We start from the raw sequence: 17,603 nt of genomic DNA, 5'->3' as shown, positions 1-17,603 counted from the left end.
CGAAGAGATAAAAAATGTGTTATTGAGTGGTGTATGGAGAAAGGTTTGATTGCAATATCGTATAAGTGCCCGGTTTGTGGAACAAATATGAAACTAGTAGAGCGAAAAAACCGTATAGACGGTTTTTGAGTGGATGTGCAGAGTTACTGGAGGCGAATGTAGGCATCGAATTTCAAGATCAATTCGAAAGAACTCCTGGTTTGCGAAGAGTAAATTGAGCATGTGTGATGTTTTGCGAGTTACCTATATGTGGTTGGGTAAGTGCGGGAATGATTTTATACGAACGGAATTACGTATTGCTAAAAATACGGTGACAGATTGGAAAAGTTTTTGTAGAGAGGTATGCATGGAGTTATGTTTGAAGGAGAATGTTAAGTTGGGTGCGGAAGGTGTCATTGTCGAAATCGACGAAAGCAAGTTTGGCAAGCAAAAGTATCATAGAGGGAAAAGAGTCGAAGGAAAATGGGTTTTTGGTTTGGTTGAGAGAGGAACAGATAAATGCGTCTTTAGAGTTGTTGAAAACAGAGGTGCCGAAACATTGCTACAAATCATTAAAGAGAATGTTCTACCAGGATCGATTATTATATCCGATTGTTGGAAAGGGTACGACTGTCTCGAGTTCGAAGGGTATGCGCACCTGAAAGTCAATCATAGCTTGAGTTTTAAAGATCCAGAAATGTGGTGCGCAATGCCGAGTTTCTGCAATTCTGGGATGATTTTTTAAGTGAAAATAGGTTGATGTGCACATGGGCAAAGCCAATGTGGTGCGCTATGCCGAGTTTGTGCAATTCTAGGATGGTTTTTTAAGTGAAAATAGATCGATGTGCACATGGGAAAAGCCATGTGGTGCGCAATGCAGAGTTTGTGCAACTCTGGGATGTTTTTTAAGTGAAAATAGATCGATGTGCACATGGGCAAAGCCAATGTGGTGCGCAATGCCGAGTTTGTGCGCGATGCCGAGTTTGTGCAATTCTGGGATGTTTTTTAAGTGAAAATAGGTCGATGTGCACATGGGCAAATCCAATGTGGTGCGCAATGCCGAGTTTGTGCAACTCTGGGATGTTTTTAAGTGAAAATAGATCGATGTGCACATGGGAAAAGCCAATGTGGTGCGCAATGCCGAGTTTGTGCAATTCTGGGATTTTTTTTAAGTGAAAATAGATCGATGTGCACATGGGCAAAGCCAATGTGGTGCGCGATGCCGAGTTTGTGCAATTCTGGGATGTTTTTTTAAGTTAAAATAGATCGATGTGCACATGGGAAAAGCCAATGTGGTGCGCAATGCCGAGTTTGTGCAATTCTGGGATGTTTTTTTAAGTGAAAATAGATGGATGTGCACATGGGCAAAGCCAATGTGGTGCGCGATGCCGAGTTTGTGCAATTCTGGGATGTTTTTTTAAGTGAAAATAGGTCGATGTGCACATGGGCAATTCCAATGTGGTGCGCAATGCCGAGTTTGTGCAACTCTGGGATGTTTTTTTAAGTGAAAATAGATGGATGTGCACATGGGCAAAGCCAATGTGGTGCGCGATGCCGAGTTTGTGCAACTCTGGGATGTTTTTTTAAGTGAAAATAGATCGATGTGCACATGGAAAAAGCCAATGTGGTGCGCAATGCAGAGTTTGTGCGCGATGCCGAGTTTGCGCAATTCTGGGATGTTTTTTTAAGTGAAAATAGGTCGATGTGCACATGGACAAATCCAATGTGATGCGAAATGCCGAGTTTGTGCAACTCTGGGATGTTTTTTTAAGTGAAAATAGATCGATGTGCACATGGGAAAAGCCAATGTGGTGCGCAATGCCGAGTTTGTGCAATTCTGGGATGTTTTTTTAAGTGAAAATAGATCGATGTGCACATGGGCAAAGCCAATGTGGTGCGCGATGCCGAGTTTGTGCAATTCTGGGATGTTTTTTTAAGTGAAAATAGGTCGATGTGCACATGGGCAAATCCAATGTGGTGCGCAATGCCGAGTTTGTGCAACTCTGGAATGTTTTTTAAAGTGAAAATAGATCGATGTGCACATGGGCAAAGCCAATGTGGTGCGCAATGCCGAGTTTGAGCAATTGTCTGATTTTTCTTTAAGTGAAAATAGATAAATGAGCACAAGGACACCGAGTTTGTGGAATTCTTTAATGTTTTTCGAGCGAATACTGATCGTTGTGTAAAAGGGAAAACGAGGTTGTGCGTGATGTCGAGGAGTAATGTGACTTTATTTATGTGCAATGTTTAACATATCGTTTGTGTATTTTAAATTTGTATTGTTGTTTTAATTGTGAATTATATTTAAGACATAATTTTTCATTTAAATTGTATTTTTAATTTTTTGTTTTTTGATATGTTTATAACGCTTTCCGATTTACGATATATATGGATACTCCGACGATCGACTCAACAGTAGCAAAACTGTAAACTTTAACGCTTGAAGTAACGTTTACCTGATATTTTAATACGTAGTGTTTGGTATCGTAATTGCAAATAATATGTGTGTGTGTGCGTATGTGAAGCATTGCTTAGTGTTCCAAGTTTGTAGTATTTATTTTATTATATTATTTTCTTTCATTCTGAGAAATTAGATTTTTTTATTTATTAATGCGTAGAATTCTAGCATGCCTGCACAGAATATAGCGTGATTTAGGAATTTTAGAAACTGATATGAAAGCTGTATAATGATGTTCATATGCAATAAAAAATATTCTTTTTTTTTATTAACGTAAAGTTTAAAATTTTTAGAAATAATGAAAATTGTCTAATTATTGGTATGTAAGGAATTATGTCGTTACGTAGCAAGAAGGTAATTTGTAAAAATGATAAAATTGAAATGTTCCACAATATGAATTTAAATTTAAAAAAAAATAGTTTATTTGTATAAATAAAAAAAAAATTAATAAAAAAAATAATAATTTAATATTGAAGCTCTACAACTATTAGAGACTGCGACGTTGTTTATCGTTTTAATAATTGGTAGAATTCGCTCACTGTATCATGGTAATTTTATAAACGATTTATTATACTTATTATCAGTAACGCCTAAACTTAAATGTTATAAATGTAAATTAAAAGTAAAGAATTTGATATTAATTTACAATAATAAACAATTTATTATTGTTATTTTTAAGAGAAAATAGAAAGTACACGTAGTGTAAATGCGAGACTACATTGTGACGTCATAAGCTTAGTCCCACCCATTTAATGACGTCACGCAGCTCCTCATACTGAACTTTGTTGATGCAGCCTATTCTGCGCTTTTACCGATTTCCTATCTTGAGTATCTCCCCCCCCCCAATCTGCATCTATATACAAACACAAGTTTGCCCTTTCCAAATCACCCTTTTTGTATATCAATTTTAAATTTAAGGTGTTTTTCAAGTACCTAAGAATTCTTTTTAGAGCACACCAGGCAACATCAGTAGGATGCTCCTGCAGTTGGCTCAAGCAATTTACTGCAAACACAATATCTGGCCTTGTGATATATGCCAAGTAAAGCAAAGATCCAATTAATTCTTTGTATGGGCCATGAAATGCATTTCCTTTCTGAAAATCAGCTGCTGTAGATTTTGGTTGAATGGGAGTTTGGGCTGTTTTACAATCAGACATTTTAAATTTATCAAGTAATTTTTCAATATATGGTTTCTGATCTAAATATAAACAACCAGACTCAAATTTCAGTCTAATACCCAAAAATTTCGAGACACTTTCAGATTTTGACATTTTAAATTCATTTGATAACAATGATATTATAATATTTGTTTCTTTTACATCTGAACCTGCAATTAATAAGTCATCTACATAAAGAGCCATAATTACTTTCTTACAATTTAAATTTCTGATAAAAATACATGGTTCAGAGTCCAATTGCTTAAAATCTAATTTAATAACAAAATTAAGAAACTTCTGATACCATTGTCGAGGAGACTGTTTAAGACCATATAAACTCTTTTTAAGTTTACATTTCTTACCACTCATATCATCATATCCTTTTGGCTGGTCCATGTAGATGATTTCATCTAACTTACCGTTCAAGAAAGCTGTCTTGACATCTAAAGTAAAAGTTTGCAGACCTTCGTTATTGATAATTACCAGGATTAAACGTAAAGAGCACATACTAATCACTGGAGAAAACGTTTCTGTATAATCTATGCCTTCTTTTTGCATAAAACCACGAGCAACAAGCCTCGCTTTGTAAGTTCCATCTCGTTTTTTACGTAGAACCCATTTGCAGGAAATAGCTCTTTTATCAGGGGGTAAACTTTGTAGATCCCAGACATCGTTATCTTCCATAGATTTCATTTCCTCGTCCATAGCTCTTTTCCATGGTTCTTGTTCTACTTGTGGTAGATTTACAATATCTTCAAATGTCAGAGTGTCTTGTGCAAACATTACTTGGTAAATCTCAGGATCAGGATACCTAACTGGCTGTTTCTTTTCTCTTGAGGATTTTCTTTGTTCCTCCTTCTTATTTGCATCATTTAATTCGCCGTTATCAGTGTCTGAAATTGATTTGTCTTCATTTTTAATGTCATCATTGTCATTTTCACTCAAATCAGAACTATCGCAAATATATTTTTGATTTTCTACTTTCTTCTTTTCTGCATTAAATTTAACATTAATTTGAGGTTCTATTGGACCACATATATCAGTGTGTATAGTTATAAGCGGTTTGGATTCTTTTATGCGAGGACCCTTTCCTATAGGCAAAGCACTTTGTTTGGCACGAACACATACTTCACAAAAGGATTCTTTTGCAGGAAGATTCATCAGTTTTAATTTTTGATCACAGCAGTGTCCTAACCTTCTGTGCCATAAATCATCATTCTTTACTGCTAAAGCTGTAAATAAATTTGGTGAAAAATCACTAAAATATTGTCCGCATTTATCCAAGTATCCAAATCTAAAACGCTTGCTTTTGTTTTCAATATAAACTATTTCATTTTTAAAAATTACACTCAAACCTGCTGCTTCAATATTTTTGACAGAAATTAATTGTCCGTTTAATTTGGGAACGTAAAGAACATCTTTTAACATTATTTCAACACCATTCTTAGTTTTACCGCAAATATCACCAATTCCTTCCACTTCTAAAACCACCGACTTAGACGCGCACTTAACAGTTCCAGTCTTAGGCTTAATTGAGGTAAACCATTCCTTGTGAGAAGACATATGAGAAGTTGCACCAGAATCAATAATAAATTGATCATGCACAAGATTTCCAGCCATAAAAGATATTGCAGGGGATGCATACTTATTACTATTTGAATTTGCCTGCTTTTTAGAATTATCAAAACATTCACTTTTAAAATGACCAGTTTTCCCACAGTTATGACAGACGCAGTTCTTTTTCCTACAAAATTTAACAGAATGTCCTTTTCTTTTACAATAAGTACAAAACAATTCTTTACGAGCACTAATAAAAACAGAGTTATCTGTATTTGGTTTAGAATACTTATTTTCATTTTTATAATCAAACATAAGAGATTCACAATCAATAAGTCTACTTGTAACAAAATCTAAACTCAAATTATTGCTTGGCTGATTCTCTAGAGATGCCTTAATATTTTCATATTCTTTTGGCAAAGACATTAAAATGTAAATAATAATATCAAAATCGCTTACTTCAGAGCCAGAGACGCGTAAACTACTCACCAGGTTCATTATGCTGTCGATATGTTGTCTCATTGACACATCCTTGGATTTCCTTATGGTAGCTAGACGTTTACGCGTTAAAAGTTGACTCACTGCACCGTTAGCGCTATACGTAGCTTGTAGTTTATTCCATATTTTACATGCAGTGTCTTCACGTTGAAGAGAAGCAATAACATTGTCACTTAGAAGGGCAAGTATTAAGGCATAAGCCTTTTTCGATTTCAAAACATCTGCAACTCTTTCCGCAACTGCTTCTGTTTCCAAAAACGTATCCAATTCTCTTGCCGTAAATACTGCTCGAACTCTTCGACACCAAACAGTAAAGTTATTAACACCGTCAAATGGCGCTACACCAAAAGCTTCCCTTTCACCTCCGGAAAAAGCCATCATTCACAATATACCAAATCAAAATCACACGAACGATAAATTATTACACTGAAGGTTCAATTAGGGAACTATCAGCGAATTCTAACTTTTGAAGGAACCACGCTCTGCTGTTAAACATAGAAAATGCCGTGGTTCGCAAAACAAATATTTATTACTGAGATATGCAGAGTAATACGCAGAGTTACATGCAAGCAGAATAATACTAAGTACAAGCAATAGCACAGATAAATAAGTACAGGCAGAATAACAGAATAATACTAAGCAGGCAGAATAACAGAATAATACTAAGCAAGCAGAATAACAGAATACTAAGCAGCGATAAGCGGTTACAGAGGTCACATATATAACTTTACAACAGATCATGGTTTAACAAATCATAAACAAGACACAATAACTAACCAATCAAAAGGAACATACAGAATGAGATTTAAGTTTCAGAATAACTCGGACCTGGCTGAAAGCTAATGAATGTTTCGGACTTGACAGAAAGCTATACTTCCTTTTAACCAGTAAGAATGCGATTACAAATATCTCAACAGTTTCAGGTTCGATATCTAATGCCACTCTGCACATAAGTGACCCACTTCCTGAATTGTTGAGGCAATGAATATTTTAGGCGAGTGATTCGTAATAATAGTATTAGCTGAGTTTAATTTAACTTCGACCGTTTTTTAATGTGGGGACTACACGAATTTCGAACTAATTAATCCTTTCGTGCACTGAAAATTAATAATACTGCATCTAGCGTTCTTAATCCGGTTAGTCTTATGTTATATGATTATATTAATTAACAATGATAAAAATGCTGTTTTGCGAATAGCGGCGAAGTGGATTTATTTTGACAATTCAAGGCAGCAGAAAAAGGCGGACAGTAATGTGAAATTCAGAATTATTCATTGAGAAAGATATCAGTGGTAATACGATACTCTGTCTCTCTTCTCCTTCCCTAAGTTTTTCCTTTTTATTTGCAATATAATCTTATTTTAAACAATTAATCCTGCAATCACAATTAATCCTGCCCTCCCTAAAATATATGCTCACGTGTTACAGTGAAAAACATTAAAAAAGACCCCACGGTTCCCAACTATTCCTGTCTTCTGTAAAGTTAGTTGGTAGTCTTAGAAGATATGGTTCTCAGTGATGTTCAGTAAATTTTCAGAATATTGTCCACATTTGGAACTAGTCGTCATGAGAGATTTCACTGTATTTATTATCGAATTATATGCTGTGTTGTTGTTATTGTTCTCTAACGTAGTTCAATTGTTACTATTACAGATTTGAGACGGGCATGATTTTTCTGATTTTGAGAAATAGCTTACTCCATTTCGCTCAGTTTCAGTGTCATACTCGGAGATTTACTGAATCTTGCGGTTATTTCACATCTGCGTAAGTAAAATATTTCATCGGATTATTTGTTATCAGATTATTATTCTTCGTCAAAATAATTTCCTCCTGAAGTTTCCTTCTCTTGCTTACCTTTAGCAATATTTTCAGGAGATAATCCTGTAGAGTCATTAGAATTTTTTGAAGCAGGAGACATGAAAAATGTGACTTACCCTTGCCGGACTCGAACCTTGGACCTTTCGAATACGCGCCGAGTGTGCTACCGTTAGACCACGAAGGCATGCTTGAAGGAGAGAGAAAATACCTTACATAACCCCTCTTTTAAAGGGCGACTGGGGACTAGGTACCCAATCACTAAATCTTGGTGCTAAAGAATTATTGTTCACCACCTTTTAGTTCGGGCGCCATTTGTAGAGTCGTTAGGATTTTTTGAAACTGGATGTAAAAAATGTGCAGTGCCCTTACCGGGACTCGAACTGTGAACTTCTCGAATTCGCGCGTACTACCGTTACACCACACACACACACACACCTGGAAGGAGAGAGAAAATACCTTTTAATCTATTTAAAATTCTTATGATTTATTTTAACCGACCATCTAGCATTTACAAAACGCAGGTGGAACAGAAATTCTTGTACAAACCAGTCTTTTTGTATACCTCATGAGTTCCCTAAAATGTACAATTATTTGATTATTGGAATAAATTTCGGATTGAACAAAAGTATATTCATTAGTATAACAAAATTCATGTCATCTATATTTTTTAAAATCCGGGAGTATTTACTCAATGCGAAACATTTTCCGGGGATATGATCTTGAAACAAGATCCCACCTTGAGATGCTGGACTATCATGCAAAATAATTGAAGAACTTGACTTTCGGCAAAAGGAAGCATTGCTCTCTCTCTCTTCTTCCTTTTTTGGGGGGGGGGAAGGGGGAGGGGTTAAATGGAAAAAGAAGAGAAGACGATGGGAAACTGGATCAGGAATAAAAATATATCGGTAGTTTCTCCTCATAAGAAATGAAACCTAGGAAAATTGAGAATCAATATTTTTTAAACGAATGCTGTTTTAGTGTGGATGTGCATTATAATGGAATTTTAAAGTTTATTAAAATATTTGCTACGTATATCTTTTCTTCGTTTATGTTTTCAGGCCCACCTATATTGTTTCTTTGCTATTGCCGCTTATAAGTCCGCAGAAAGTTCTTTTACAGCACCAACTCAGTAATTCCCAAACATTTTAGTACTGCGACACAAATTTTAAAAGTTATTTTCTCACGATCCACTTGACATACGCAGGCAATCTCTATACATCGTAGTCGCAAAGGCTACCCGGGCTTTATTTCAGCAAGCATTTGTCGTAGATAATACTTCCAATTACAGAAAACCTTTCAGTGTCGCAAAGATACATGTTTTCGTAGACTTAAATTTAAAGCAACTTTTTTTTTAATGCAATACGAAATCTAACTTTTTATACGTTCCCACGGTCCTTATGCCTACATTTAGGAAAATGTTATACTAATTATAAAAAATAAAACACTACATTTAGGAAAATGTTATACTAATTATAAAAAATAAAACACAAAACGTTTGACTCCCGTGCGACGAAAATTGACTAAGATTTTTAATTTTAAAATATGCAGTTTCTGACATCGTCTTCAGTTTGCATTGAACGATAAATTAGAATTTTATTTTTCCCTTACATTCCGTTCAATGACATTCTTTTGTGATTTACTCATGTTTTTAATTTACTTTTGTTACATTTAGTGAACCGAAAGAATTTTCACGCAAATAATTTGTTTTCGAAAGCTAAAAATATATTTTTATTATTATCATGCAAATTTATTGCTTTAGAATCGTAATTTAATAAACATTTTCTACCTTAACGATTTTTTTTGTGCAAATAATGGTCTTTTTTGTGCAAATAATAGCTATTTTGTTATGTGCCAATACATGCCAGTTCTAGATCATTAGTTTTATTAGAGCCTTGAGAGTAGAGTCTTCATTTTTCATTGAACGGGAGTTGGTTTGTTCACCTTGAAAAGTCAAGTAATTTCCGATCAATGACAATGATTACATGCATTTAATTTAATTCTTGCCTTTAATTTATTCCTTTTACAATTGAAATTTTGTTATTCATGATTTAATTCCAGTCCCCGTTAGAACATTTTTAATAATTTACATTCAAGTTACTTCACAACATCTTTCAAAATAGAACTTACTAAGTATGGATTCACTCTTTTAAGATAATTCTACTATAATTCAACTTAGGAGATAATATAATCAATATTATTTAGAAATAAATTGTTATTAACTTAATTTGCAGCAATTGCGCAAGTAGTAGAATAACTTGTTTTCGCACTAAATGAATTTAAGATCATACAACATTATATATATATATATATTATATCACATAAAGCAACTTAATAAGAAGCTAAAAATTAAAAACAAAATTTTTATTTTTGCGCTATAGCTGCAGGATTGAAGTAAAATAAACTTAAATCATGTAAAATTAAAAGTAAATTGGAGTCAAAGCAAGGCAGTTCTTCAAAAATATTAATAATTGCAACCGTGTATAAGAGGTTTAACACAGTATCTAAACAAATAAAAATTAAAATAAGAATTCATAGTAGTACAAACGCTAAAAATAAAAATTCAAAAAGGTAAAAAATATACAAGATATTAAAAATTAACCTCCTTTCACTGAAACTCCAACTCATCAGGAAAATAAAAGTTGATTAATATGCTTCGAAACCGTGTTTCGTTCTGCTGGGTTCATTTGAGATCAAAAACTGAAAAAAGAATCAATTAAATTTCCATTTAAGACATCAAAGTTCATATAAAAACAAAAAATTGAATCTCAAATTTACCAGAATTTTCTCTACACGCCTTCGAAGTGCTTGGAAAAAAGAATAAAACATAACATTGCATAACATAATATTAACATTCACATTGTGCCAAATGGACTACTAAAAAAAAAAACCCATAACTTTTTACATTATATAAAATGACCATTCAAAAATACTAAATTTTGCTCTAAAACCATTATAAGCAGATCCGAAATTCAAAAGCAAATACAAATAATATTTGTTTTGCTCTATTATTTGTATTTGCTTTTGAATTTCGGTTCATCAGTTAATGTTTTAAGGATATAAATTTTTCTCTTATCTGGTATTTTATTTTTAACTATGTACAATGCAAGCATTTCGCTTTTCAATTTGTGTATGGTCCTGAATATGATTTCCAACTTAAGTCACACTTTTTGTTTTATATTTATAATGAGTACATAATTTCGTTAACTGTGAGTGTAGATACTGGGAGAATGTATAAAAAGATAATTTGTAATTTTTGCAAATTAATGTTTTAAGTTTAAAAATACCGAAACATGAGTACTTGCGTCAGTTAAATCATTTTTGTAACTGGAAGTATATGTCTCTGACCAGCAGTTGCGAAAGTATAGGCTAGGTAAGGACTTAATAAGGCATGGTATTTGTACAAAAGGGTTCTAGAATTGAGGAAAATCCCTGTATAACTCGGCATTCTTACAGCATCGTTTCATTAACATGGTTAAAGAATTGCCTTCCGAGTAGCTGCGGTATACCTTAATATCATAATATATTAAAATATAATATAATTCAAGGTAATTCATTTCAAGAAAAAATTAAAAATATCGTCTCGTTTAGTTTAATATTTGGAGTTATATTATCTAAATGAAGATTTCTTTTATTGAAAGAAGCACAAAGCGTAGGAGGGAATTTAAAAGATGGTTAACTCAGTACAGCATATTTATATAGAGCAATAACAGTGAGTAGCGATAGCAAAGAAAAAATAATTTTGATGAATTATTACTTTAATAAACATATTTCTTACAGTTCCAAAATGGAAATAATTGTACTTCTAAATTTTTTGTAACCTAGCCTCGATTTTTTTACAAGTTTTCTTTGGTTCGTAGTATATGAAATCCCATAACACGACATTTTTTAGGAACACGGCATTACACTGATCGTGTCATATTGTGATTTCGTGTGTTTATTTGTTCTAAAAGAAAAAAAAAAAAAAAAATCTGAAAATTTTCAGATTTTGCATTACGCCCAAAGGGGTGTTTTTTTCAACGTTTTGTGTGTTACCTTTATTTATTAAATATCATGTTCTTCGCACTTAAACCATAAAATTCAGTTCAATAGCAATATCGCAAAATAATTTTAAAATGAGAATATCTTTAGATTTTCTGATACACAGTCTCGCGCGCTGAAGATAATTCCCCCCCCCCGTTCAGAGCTTCATTGCTCGCTTTGAAATCGTTGAGTTTGTTAATCAAAAAAATCGTTAAAATGTTACTAAATGGGAAATCTATAATAAAATATATAATTATAGTGAATCGACGTAAAATGCCAAAACGAAATTAATAGTCCATCTGGGCACATTGCCCCCCCTTTGGACTAAAAAAGTGGGGAGAAGGGAGTTTAAGGATAAAACTTTAGTGCTTTTTCAGACCTTTTGAATAGCATTGCCTAACAATGATACGCCAAGGGCTGCACTTTACAACAAAAATTTATGAAATATTATATAAAGTAATTTAATAATTATTAATGATATCAAGCTAACCTACATTACTGTTGCGTCTACAATTTTATATATACTTACATTAACCGTCGTAGAAAATGAGCATTTAAAGTCTTTTTATATTTCATTTGCTGTTATCCGAGTAAATTTTTACTTCCGTTACGAAGAGTAAATTAAATATTGTAATCGCGAAAAACTTCGTGAATCATATTTGAAAGAAAATATCCATTTTGACCGCCATCGAATGCAATTTAACAATGCTTTTGCCTGACTAGTGTACGTAACACGTAAGGACGGAATACTTTCCCAAAATCGGTTGCAAAAAGGATTTAAAATGGATTCAAGAGAGATTTTTCCGTGACGTGTGTACGTACGTATGTATGTATCTCGCATAACTCAAAAACAAGCAGCCTGAGAAGGTTGAAATTTTGTACATTGTACTATTATAATATGTAGTTATGCACCTCTCTTTTTGGTTGCAGTCGATCGCACCAAAAGTGTATAAATATAAATTCACTCTGTTAACCGGCTCGGTAAGCTTAGTTTTTTTATCCGTATATGTTGGTAAATTATGCATGTTTAGCTTTAAAGGTGATCGAATTATATTGCTCTTATGTACGGTTCTGATTTTTATGCCTTTAGTTAATCTGCATGTAATAGTTGTATAATTATCAACAATTTAAAAGGTGTTACTACTAAGCCTAACATAGCAGACATTTGTGTACATTTGTGACTCTTTAGTAAAATAGTGAATTAAGTCGATTTCTGCGCTTTCAGTGTCTTTTTACCGAGTGGGACCAAAAGTAAACTTTCAGTTTCGTGCGCCGAAAAATCTGCCTTCTTACCCTCTGCCTGAATTGCTTGTTTTTGATCAGAAACTCTAATTTTAATTATAAAAAAGATTAACTGTATTTGGTGTTTTGTGTTTTTCAATTTTTAATAAAGATATTTTGAATTTTTATGTATTTTTGCTTTGCCGCGAAGTGAGAACTGAATTAATTGAATGAGAAACACATCTTTTATGAAATTCGAGGAAATAAGTTTAAATGAAATACTGCAAAAAATGCGTATAATTTAATAGGCTGTTCAAGGAAGTCATGTGGTGTCCACATCAGATTTTTTTTTTTTAAATGAGCTCGAACATACTAGCGAGCTGTGTAGTTTATACACAGAGGGAATACCAATATCTCCACGCTAGCGGCGTAGATTACATCCGCAGTTTGAGTTGAAAAATTAGAGCTGTGGAATTTTCTTACAAAACTGTAATTAATAACTTCTTGTATATTTTATAGATTGACATCTGAAAAGCAAACCCTCATATTTTTTGTGCTACCCACAGTTTTTCGGTCTTGGAAAAAGGATTGCCAAGAGCACTGCGGAGGCAGGTTCAAGTTTTTAATGATTGGCCATCATATAGTGAACGTAATTGTCGTTTTTCTGTTGTTGAGACTTAGATGGCGTGTGATACTAACGTAGGTGTTTTATTCCCCTCAAAAAAGTAGGCTTATTAATAAAATGTCAACAATGTTAATTTAACTATTTTTAAATTGGCTGAAAAATATTTAGGAATTTTGTTGCTTCTGTGAAGCATTTTTGCCTCTGCCTGTGACTATGGCCATACTGCAGAAATGTACCTGAAAGTGATTAGAATATGACAGGTTTTGAGATTTCAGCTGGGTAAAGCTGTCCGTTATCAGGAGAGAGAAGAATGGAGAAAGGCTACATAATGATACTGAGGTTGATGAGACGCCTCAAGTGTTTCACTTATATTCACTTTATTTTATGGGAAATCCATAAAAGGAGATGTCTGAAATAATGTTAAAAGTGGAGAATCAACAGGTAAGCAAGGAAGTCCATCTGAAATTGGATAGCGTAAGAACTGAAGTATTATGAAGAGAGAAAAAGGTCACCGGGGGGATAGTTCCCAGAAGAATTTGTCTAAGAGAATGAAGAACAAGATGAAATACCGGCTAAATGAGGGAAAAACAGCAAACTGAAAAGGAGAATAAATATTTAGAAATGGCATGAATGCATTTAAACATTTCCTATGCATTTTTTGATAGCTGAATGGCTAATTGGCCGTGAAGGTATCCCTCCTAAAGCATTAATCTGATTAAAATACTCTCAAATTAACTAACAGGTATTTTGTATCATTTGTACCTCTTTTTGCATCGAAATGATGTTAAAAATACTTATCTTCAACAAGTTATGAGAAATATGTTTCTTTTTACTTCCTTGTACGAAGTAAAGGAAGTACAGTACAATTCCAATTATCCGAACTCCGACTATCAGATTCGCTTTCAAAATTATATATATATATGTAAATAAATAAATAAATAAATAAGACGGAAATGTAGTGTTGGACAATTAACGTTTTCAGACATGAAAAGGAGCAAACCTACACTTTTAAACTTCGTGTCACTGCTTGAAAACGAAGATGGAAGTTCTTCAAGAATATTAATGCAGTACTATTATGCAGTATATTAATGCAGTACCGAACAAAAATTTACAGGATGTCGTTTTCAAGTGGTTTTTGCAGCAACGTTCTATGGGAAAACCCAATTTCGGACCCGATTGTGTGAAAGAGCTAAGATCTTAGCTCAGAAACTTGTTGTTCACTCTTTAAAGCAAGTAACGTCTGGCTAAGAAATTTAAGTGCAGGTACGGTGTCCGTCAAACAGCTTACTTGACCGAGATGTTCAACAAGCAGCGACTTTCAGCAATTGCGAGTACTGTACAGTACGCTGCATGACATGTATACAAAAGTGTTGCCTTTTCATTTTAATTAATTAAAACCTCTAAAATAGTTTTTCTCCCATTTTCAACATACAGTACATACAGTGATTAAAGTGTACGTAGATGCTTTCTTCGGAAAAATCCAATTATCCGAATTATCCGAATTTTTGATTATCCGAATAGGGTCTGGTCCCAATTGATTCGGATGATTGGAGCTCTACTGTACTGTAATTGCGAAAGATTTCGGGTATCGTATTTCAGCGAAAATATCTATTTTGACTGCTCTCGAATCCATTTGAATTTTTTTGTAGCGTGACATCTGTACATAAGGACTGAATAAAGGACTCCATTTTCCAAAACGTGTTGTGAAATGGATTTAAAATGCATTCAGAAGGTGTTTTTTCGGGATATCTGCTCGTATATGCGTGCGTGCGTACGTACGTTCGTATGTATATGCATCTCGAATAACTCAAAAGCGGGGTTCGCCGTAGAACGTTAAAATTATGTGTGTGGAGCTTCGATACGATCTAACCAATATTTTTCAGAGTTAGTCAGATGAATTGTTATTAAGAGTTTTCAATATTAATCACAGGAAAATATTGTTACGAAATGTAGCAGTTTTAGGGTTGCCATAAAATAGCAAGGAAGGCAGAGTTGCCACATTTGGTGTGAAATCGACTATTTGGCGACAAAATTGGCGATATGCCAGGGACGGATGGAGAACGAATTCTTACCGGTTTAGACCAGAATGTTCTCGAACATAAACCGAAAGCTATATAAACCCTGCTGGTCCGCAGTCGGTGAGTGTGCCTCGTCTAGAGTGCGAGATAGTCTCGAGTTAGTCAGTCCGTGCGGAGTCGATGGAGTTGACAGCCGGGCAGCGAGTGCCGAGTGGATCGTCGAGTGCATCGAAAGAGTCTCTTAGTGTATCGCGGTTAGTGCATCGTCAAGAGAGTGTGTTAAGCTCCGGAAACGACTGAACCGAAGAGTCAGAAGCTGTGCTCTGTGTGTCGTCGTGTGCATCGTGAGTTGTAGCGTGGAGAGTCTCGAGAGTACGTGGAGTTCGGAGAACGACCGAGCAGAGTCGGGAGCTGTAGTCTGGTACTTTGCAGTGAAGCTGTCTCCACCGTTATTGCCTGACAGTGTGAAGGCTGTGTCGCTGATTGTTTCACCGTGTTTATAGTAGATCTTCGACGACTGAAAGAAAGGGGGGGAAGCAACAATATTTAATGAAAGTATGGCAACTTGGCAAAAACTTCTGACTTTTCTAATGGTCTGTTTATGTCGAAGTTACGGATTAAGAATTCATCGGGTTAAAAAGAACGAATATGAATTGTTTTTAGCTATTTTTATTAGGTAATAAAGATTCACATCACGTAGATACATATGAGAGGAATTCCAATTGAGCTGAATAAATGTTGACCACTTTTATTATGTTTTATACATAATTGTCTGGGGAGGGGGATAATTCTTGTTTATGGAATGGTAGCTCGGAGATTTGTTGAAATATGAGAGCACTATCATCCATCTGACGTTAAAAAAGAATATTTCTGCTCTACACATATTACACACGATTTGTGATATAGTTGCAGAACTTGTAGTGCCCAATTTATCTGTCTTTTTATCTCAGCTCGGTTCATTCAGCTCTGATGGCGATAATTTTAATGTATTCTGCCTGTTGTTGGAAGATAATGTAATAGTTTTCACGTGAGTAGTCTGAAATGACCTCTCGGATTATCTGTTAAAATGATTATTCTGTATATGAAAAAGTAAACATATTTCAGTTCTTTTTTGTATGTGTTTCAAATGGATTTGCCTTACGAGCATGCAAAAACTTTGGAATAAATTATCGTTAATACAGAAGCATAATTAATTTGAAGCCTTTTTGAAGAAGGAGTGGGTGTGATTACTCAGTTCATTGTAAAGCTCCATTTTAAGAGATAAATAAACAAATAAAAAATTTATAAAAAATCTGAAAGGTTTCAGATTTTAAATTACGTTCAAAGGAGTGTTTTTTTACCATTTTGTGTGTTACCTGCATTTATTAAATATCTTGTCGCATTTAAACCATAAAATTCAGTTCAACAGCAATATCGCAAAATAATTTTAAATTGAGCATATCCACAGTATTTCCGATTCACTGTCTCACGTGCTAGAGATAAAAATGTTTTTTCAGTACAACGTTACCATTGCTTGCTTTGAAATCCTTGAGTTTGTTAATCAAAATTAATTCGTTAAAGTTTTACAAAATAGGAAATTGATAATAAAACAAATTCAAATTTGTGTTTCCAGATGCTCATATTCGCAGTAGAATTACGTCATTCAAAATTGGATGACTGTAGGTACCGTTGTTTTATCACAATGAGAGAAACATACATACATTCATGCAGATTCTTCATTATTTAATTTCTTCAAATATAATACAGGCCTATAATATTTGGTAGCAACAGTTTGAAAAGTGAAACGGACATTCAGAGTGATTCCACGCAAAACCTCAAAGCGAAAACAATAGTGCCCCAGGGACAAAGCCCCTTTGGATTAATAAGTTTTTATTGAATTTTGAAGAGATTAGAGGTAATCGTAAAAATGATGTTAGTACCATAAGTTAAAACTGAATTTCCATTAACAGCAAGTCCAAAAGCAGAGAACCCCGTAACTATAATAATAAGTTTTTCGAATTCAATTTTTAGTTCGAATTTTGCCGCATGTTAATTCATCTCTCGGACCCAAATGTAGGCAATGTTGACTTTTCTGGATGTAAAACGTTGTTCCAAATAAAATTTTGTGGATGCCAGGTGCATTTTTCTTCTTTTCTTGTGAACGAAGAATTTCCTTCTCGCCGATCGCCAATTGTATCCACGAGCCCTAAACGATTCTTCTAAAAGCTTAAAGATTTTTTTTTTATGTCAAGCCGTTTTTCTATATCTCCTTA

The 17,603-nt window shown here is 34.1% G+C and overlaps 1 protein-coding gene across 2 annotated transcripts in view; it reads left to right on the top strand.

The window, feature by feature from the left end:
* Window positions 1-17,603, top strand: part of numb (NUMB endocytic adaptor protein) — a 153,190-nt gene that overhangs the window by 32,531 nt on the left and 103,056 nt on the right. Inside the window, exon 2 of one of the 2 annotated variants that reach the window (XM_035350382.2) lies at window positions 7,303-7,413. The exons of the other annotated variant lie outside the window; for it this stretch is intronic. The gene's annotated coding sequence lies outside the window, so the exon portion shown is untranslated. The remainder of the gene's footprint in view (window positions 1-7,302; window positions 7,414-17,603) is intronic. 2 annotated transcript variants of the gene reach the window in all.

The sequence above is a fragment of the Stegodyphus dumicola genome, chromosome 3, assembly GCF_044657685.1.
Source record: "Stegodyphus dumicola isolate Sdum_Otavi_A_Nest chromosome 3, ASM4465768v1".
In the NCBI taxonomy this organism is placed as follows: domain Eukaryota; kingdom Metazoa; phylum Arthropoda; class Arachnida; order Araneae; family Eresidae; genus Stegodyphus; species Stegodyphus dumicola.
Note: the sequence above shows the minus strand (reverse complement) of the source record. Positions and strands in the feature narration are given on the sequence as shown.